Below are 7,899 nucleotides of genomic sequence, written 5' to 3' on the forward strand. Positions count from 1 at the left end.
AAAAAATATTGTTTAAGGGATATAAATTGAGTAAGCCAGTCTAAAAAAATTTAAGTCTACTATTAACAATCAAATGTCGACACTTATTGGAGGAACAATCATGTATTCTAAAAGAGATTAGTTTCTCTTACTCATGAAAAAAATAAGATTTAATGTCTTAAATCATGTCTCACACTAATGAAAATATATAATGTCAATCAATTAAAAATTTAAATATTTACTATTATTTTTGTTTTTGATTCGTTGTCATTAGTGCATGAGAGAATTTGGGACATGATTATGCAGCACGTCTTTGTTCTTCAGTCATCATTAATTAATGGATAACTATTATAGTTAATTAATGATTAATTAGCATAGTAATGATGTGATTGGTTCATAGCCTTGTGTGTGGACAACAGAATTATTTGAAAATGAAACAGAAGCTGAATATCTTAGTTGATGGTGAAATAAAAAGCTGATGAACATGACATATTCATATTGTTATTTCTTGATGGAAACATTACTATATGCTGTCTTATGTAAGAAAGCTGATGCATATGACACATTCATATATTATTTCCTAATATGGTATTGTTTCATTTCTCTATTGAAATATTACTCTCCTCTATCTTATGAAAGCAATATGCAAATTAAAAGGACATATTTTTTTATAACAATTCTCTGTATTTGAACATGTTGTAAGAAATGAGTGGCTTATAAATCTCAATTTTATGTTGGCATGTTATAATTTTGCCATCATTTTCTTCTTAACTTCTTTTCTATGATTTGTTAAGATAGGTGAGGCTAATAGATATACTTACATCTTTTCATTTATTTTTCCCTCCTAACTATTTTTATATGATATAAACTAATTTTTATATTGTCCACAATAAAGATAGAAATCATAAAATGAAGCACACTATGTTAATTAATAACACTTCCTTTGTTCATCTTAAATCTATGAAATTGCTTAATGTCATTAAATGACATTGTGAAACCAACAAGGTCTTGTATGGTAGTGTAAGGTTTTGAGAGCGACATTTGTTAAGAATGAATTAGTTACTTACTCAAAAGGATAAGAAAATACTTTAATAGTACAAAAAAATGACATTATAACAAAATATATTAATTATTATTTAAATAATATAAGTAATGTAGTATTAGAAATAACAAGTTGGTGAATGTCATAAAAGTGATGTCCTTTATTACCTATATAAGAAGAAAAAAATTATCAGCTTACAAGGTTCATATTTTTACCATAGACTCTCACACATTGTATCTTGTAACTCTTCCTTTTCAATGTACCTCACCACACTATAACCTTTCCTAACTCAAACTTTTCTTTTTCATCAAAATATATTTATTATTACTATTTTACTATTCTATCTATTATATATATACATAAAAGAAATTAATACAAATTATTTGTAATAAGTCTTTAATAGTAATATTGTATTCTTTCAATATGTTTATTCATTTATTATTAGTATTTATATTGAAGTATTTATTTTTGAATGAAATCATTCATTTATTAGTTTTTTTCTCAACATCAAATGTATTTATTTTTTTGTTTATTTTTCTTTGATTTTTTTTATTTTGTAGATCTTATTTCAATGATTTCATTATTTTGTATATTTATTCCAATTGATTTCATTCTTACATTGATGTTTGCTTTTTGCTTTTTGCTTTTTTGACTTAATGTTGATCATTATTGTGCAATTATTTCATTTCATATTGATTATTTTCAAGAGCTAAATAGATATGAAAAAATTTTCAGAACATTTAGGCAACATAAATGTTACAAATCAATCGTCTAGGTCACTCATATTATACTCAGCAATGTCTTAATTAATACTAAAAATTGGTTGAGTGTATAATATTCATATTTATCAGATTTTGTTTATTATTTTCCAGTTATTATTGTTTAACACATTCATATTATACTCAGATTTTGTTTATTATTTTGTTTATATAATACTAAAAAGTTTCTCTTATACTCTTTTGCTAGAAGAACAGAGTAGATGCAAGAATGAAGAAAATAATAATCAATGGGTTTCTGAGTGTTCACGAAGATCAATGATCATTTTGTGTTTTAAACTTTTAATTTTTCAATTATTTTATATCATCTATGTTTGTTGTGTGACTATTATATGGATTTTGATTTAATAACAACTTTTACAATGTCATTGTTATTTATTTTCCTCATTTCCCTTATGTATTTGAACAGGTTTGAATCATATGAATACACAATTGATATGTATGTTTTTAACCATGTGAGCATACAGAGTAACATGTGTGTTCTTAACGAAGTTAATGCACATATACCATATGAGTTCTTAGCTATGCAGCAAACAAATATTATCATGTGCTTATGCACATGTAACTTACTAGTTAGTTATAAAATAGACGATTAGTATGAGAGCCACATTCCTTGTCTCAAATTTTGTGTGTCATCACATGTATCAGACCTAGTGGTCAGAAAAATAAAATATATATTAACTTTATATTTTATATTAAATGAGAAATAAGTGATACACACATCTTTGGACACCTTCTATGCGTATATCACTTGAATGTCGACTCAGAGTCTAATAGCCACATAAGTTAGTAAAATGTCATTGTTTTCCAGCACCACGATTTCCTTTATTGATTCATATTGTATTATCTATCATTTATATTTTATCATTATCACCACGATTTCCCTTATTGATTCATATTGTATTATCTATCATTTATATTTTATCATTATTAACTTTTTTTTAAAGTAATACAAATGAACAAAAGATAATATAAATTTTTAACGGTGCATAAATATTACACTTATAATTAAATCAACCGTGGTTTAGGTGAAACCTGATCAAAGTCTTGTTCATAAAATAGTTTGTATAAATGAATTTTTATGAAACTGTTGGAAATTGAAAATCTTCGACTACATTACATATTCAAAACATGTATGTTTTGTTGAGAAAAATGTGTCATTTGCATTTAAATGTCAAAATGACACATTTTAGAATGTTATTTGTATGCAAAATAGTTCATAATATGTGTATTTTCTGTTTTGTTTGGGATTTTGCAGAGGGTGTTTAAAATGTAGGAAAGTGTATAAAACACCCTAAACTTAATGTTTTTTAAAAGTAGATATTACGAACTATTTTCTCTTCCTAATTACCCTTTAAACTTTATCATTTGATGAAATTGATCCTATATAAATATATTTTTAAATTTCTCATAGATAACAAGGAAATTCCTGCAATACATTAGACATATCAACAAGGTTGCTGCAAGACATCTCGTCCTTTGGGTCCCTCTCAAAAGCTTCACTTACTCCCCTATATTGACCGAAGGCAACCAGGTAAGAAGTTAACTTGAAGCAAGGGTTGAAGGTTGATTGGACTTGAACTCTAATGGTATGGGAAATGTTAACTTGAAAAAAAGTGACTCAAGCAGGAGAAAAATGTGGTGCAAATGGCTGTTAGATATAGTGAAGGGAAAGGTGGAGACATTAAAGGGACCCTTTCTAATGGAGAAGAACTTCAAATGTAAGCTACTTATGCTCATTTAAGTTAGACATTATTTTTCTCTAAATTGCATTCAAAAGTAATTTTCTTATTATCTACGAACTAATTTAATAATATATTTATAGGGATCAATTTCATCAAATGATAAAATGTATGGGGTAATTAGGAAGGAAAAAATGCATAATACCTACTTACAAAAGACATAAAGTTTCTTGAGTTTTATTGTAGTCATATCAATACTAAATAAATCTACATTGTTAGATGATTTTTTAAAGTAATTCTTTCAAATTCTTCATTTTTTTTCCATTTTTACTAACTCCATTAGTCATAGGAATCTAGTAATCTATTCAAAATGACATTTCAATGATTTCAGTTTTACAATGTTTAAAATTTGTAATGACATTTCAATTCAAATTTTAACTATTATTTGCGTTTCTTCCTAGAGTTAGGACCAGTTCAAGGCTAACAACTAGGTATATGAGATTTGGTTTACATAATTATCGATCATGTATGATAGATAAAATCTGACCTTTATGACTATTGGTCATGCCCAAAAGACTGGCGTAAGTAAGGGAAAGAATGGCATCAACAAGACATGACATGTTAGTCCTTGCCACGCTGAAGAACCTTCTTCATGCCAAAGGTAAGGCCACACCACCTGACTGTTGATGAGTTCACATCACTCGTACGACAAATATAGTCTAAGTTTACAGCATTGTCATCAATGCTGCTAAAGGACAAGACCATATCATATGTAATGATGACATCTTCCCCCGAAGTGCATGTCACTCCATTTCAGTATAAATAGGTGAAGTTGTTCATAAGGGAATAACATTGTATTCTCTCTACTTCTCTCTAAGCATCATACTCCTATAAATACTAATAACTTAAGTATCAAAAGACCTTTTCAGTTACCTATACAATGTGATCCAAGGCTGACAAATGTCTGATTCAACCAAATAACATGGACTCCATCATTCTTTTAAGGTCGGCTATAATTTTCATCTAGCAAAGCAACCCATATATGGACAACCCCTCTTCTACACATAGGGACAATTTTTAACGATTAGTTTTTAAAATCGTGAAATCTCTTGAATCATAAATTTTAGTTATCCACCAAATTGTTCAAATTGAGATCAAAGTAAGGATTGACAAGTCATTACCAAAGTCCAATAACTCCTTCAACTTTAATTAAAATTTTATTACTTTTATAATGTTTCAATTTATCTTTCCTCTATTTTTGGGTAACCTAAAATGAAGGACTACATAAGGATGCTTAGTATGTGTTTGGTTGGGATAGAAAGGGAATGAATTAAAGGGAGCAGAATGAACTAGGAGGAAAATATATTTTATTAATGTTTGGTAGGTTCCAACAAAGGGAATGGATTAATGTATTATTGCCTTCACCTCCATTAATGGATATGGCAAAACTATGGATTAATGTATTGTTGCCTTCACCTCCATTAATTAGTAACAATTTTACATGTCGCTAAAATTCCAAAACTATGGATATGGCAATGTGGTAATAACTCGGAAAAGGTTTGTATATGCTTTTCCTCAAAAGAAAAAAAAGCATGCCAACTTATATAAGCCACTAGAAAAGGAGTTTGGATCCTCTTCATTAACAGAGAGGCAAGTACTTCAAAAAGTAAGGAGGAGAAATGCAACTTTCAATTACGCATATATCTTTTTTATTATAATGAAATCACATTTTTGCCACTAAAAACAAGTGAAAAACCTTACTCCTAGAAAAGTGCCATAACTTTCACAATGAGAGAAACTGAAAGAGAGGTTGAAAATGAGATGGCACATGTCTTCATTCAAAGTTTCAGGTTGAATTCAATTTACAATCATATTCTGAATCATGATAATATAATTAAAAACTGAAGCAATGCTATATTATTGTTGGTAATGTCCACAAGTTTATATATCAAATAAAGTTATAAATTATATTGCGTTAATAAGTGACAATCTAATATACAACAACCAAATTCTAACTCAGCATCGCCCAACTCCACACCCCCAACAAATTTGTTTGAATCATGAATTTTTAGAATAAGTTTGTTTTAAGTACACTTTTTTAATTTATTATTTTGGTTACACGAAGAATTTAAATAAACAAAGAACAAATGGAAAGAAAAATAAACTTAGTGTGGTTCATGAACTACGCCAGAGGAGTCTACCAACTGTGTACAGCTAGGCAGAGGTGCCGTCTAAATTTCGGAAAAACCCTTAAACGCCCTTCTTTGCAAGGTAATCTGCAATCCCATTTGCTTCTCGTAGAGTATGAATAACCTGAATAGTCCAGGCACTCGTGAGAAGTATTTTGATATTAGGAAGTAGAGAAACATATACTAGTGGGATCACTATAAAGTTATCTGATTCACTAGATTAATTGCTACCAAAGAGTCTAAATCACATTGTACTTTGTGATATCCCATTTCATAAGCAAGAAGAAGACCATGTGCGATCCCAAAGAGCTCAACTAACAACACATATCCCTTTCGAAAACATTTGGAGAAACCAACAAGCCAAACCCCAACTTCATTATGAAGCAAACCACCAAAGTCAATATGTTTTTTATCCTTGTCCATTCGACTGCCACCAACATTAATTTTTATGAAACTTGGTGATGCAGGTACCCGAGATACGTATCTGATATGATGTGTAGTACCCTTTACAAATTCTGAATTGTCAATAAATATCAATAAGCATCGACACAAACTGAAACGTGTTAATGGTGGAGTTACTAATTTGAGAAAGAAAGATTAGAAGAAGAAGGATTCAACAGTTTAATGAGTATGGTGCTATTATTATTTAAGCTATAGCTCAAGGATAAAAAAGGATCCTGGCTGAAAGTGCAGAAGAATTACAGCAGGAAGAAGAAAATATGGGAACCGTTAGACTGGTCCCTTAACTAACAGCAGAGAGAATGTTCACTCAGAAAATGACTGCCTATTCATTAGATAATCATTCCATCTTATACTTTTCTTTTTCTCTCTCTTACTTCGCCTTACAAAATCATTTGCCATCTGTCCACTACTGATCTCACCTTCCTTTTCCTCCTCTCTTTCCTTAACTGAATGATTCCCTTCTCTTCTCTGCTTTCTGCATGTTACAATACTTCCCCCATCAAAATCAACCTTGTCCTCAAGGTTGAAGTTAGGATAAGAGTGTTGAAAGTCCTGTAAATCTTCCCATGTAGCTTCTTGGTGATTAGTGGTGTCCCACTGAACCAATATTTGTGGAATTTGGATGGAATTCTGCACTATCAGTCGAGTTTTCAATACATTGATGGGTTGCACTAAGGGGCCTTGCTGAATTGTTGTGAGAGGAAGTGGAAAATATGGCTGAGAAGAATTGCCTCTAAACTGTTTTAATAAGGAAATGTGGAAATCAGGGTGGATTTTTGCTGATTCTGGCAATTGCAATTGATAAGCTACCTCTCCAATCCTTTTGAGAACTTTAAAAGGACCAAAGTATCTCAAACTTAACTTGTTATTCTTTCTGAGTGCCACTGAATGTTGTCTATAAGGCTGCAACTTTACTAAGGCCAAGTCACCCACTTCTAGATGGAATTCTCTTCTCTTTTTGTCAGCCTGCATTTTCATGTAATTTTGAGATTGCAGAAGATTGTCTTTGAGTTTCCTGAGCAATCTATCTCTTTCTTGCAATGCTATCTGAACTGAAGGTGGATCAGTAACTTGCAATTCATACTTGATGATCGATGGAGGCATTCTACCAAAAACAGCTTGAAATGGGGACATTTTTAAGCTGTGATGGTAAGAACAATTGTACCAGAATTGAGCCCATGGCAGCATCTGGACCCAAGCTTTAGGATTGTCAAAAACAAAACATCTTAAGTACATCTCGAGTGTCTTATTCAAATTCTCAGTTTGTCCATCTGATTGTGGATGATAAGAAGAACTCATAGCTAATGTAGTGCCTTGAGCTTTGAATAAATGTTGCCAAAAGGAACTGACAAAGACTCTATCTCTGTCTGAAACAATGGACTTTGGGATTCCATATAGCTTCACTATGTTTTGAACAAAGGCCTCTGCTACTGTTTTGCTTGTAAAATCAGGCTTTAAAGGAATGAAATGCCCAAATTTGGATAATATATCCACAATAACTAGTATAACAGTGAAGCCCTAGTAATTTGGTAGTGTTGTAATGAAATCCATAGCTAAATCCTCCCAAATCTGATTAGGAATTGGCAAAGGTTGTAAAAGGCCAGCAAACATGATATTTTCAATCTTTGCTTGTTGACAAATTGTGCATTCTCTTACAAACTTTCTTATATCTTGCTGCATTTTTGCCCAGACAAATTGAGAAGTGATAGAGACCAAGGTTTTAGTCATCCCTGCATGGCCACCAGTTTTAGAAGCATGAAATTCTTGCA

The 7,899-nt window shown here is 30.8% G+C and overlaps 1 protein-coding gene across 1 annotated transcript in view; it reads right to left on the reverse strand.

Moving 5' to 3' along the window:
- Positions 4,987 to 7,899, reverse strand: part of LOC109361105 (60S ribosomal protein L23) — an 8,549-nt gene continuing 5,636 nt past the window's right edge. The window contains exons 4-5 of the transcript XR_002109260.1: positions 5,267 to 5,277; positions 4,987 to 5,000 (exon numbers count right to left, since the gene is read on the reverse strand). The gene's annotated coding sequence lies outside the window, so the exon portion shown is untranslated. The remainder of the gene's footprint in view (positions 5,001 to 5,266; positions 5,278 to 7,899) is intronic.

Source organism: Lupinus angustifolius, chromosome LG11, assembly GCF_001865875.1.
Source record: "Lupinus angustifolius cultivar Tanjil chromosome LG11, LupAngTanjil_v1.0, whole genome shotgun sequence".
NCBI lineage: Eukaryota > Viridiplantae > Streptophyta > Magnoliopsida > Fabales > Fabaceae > Lupinus > Lupinus angustifolius.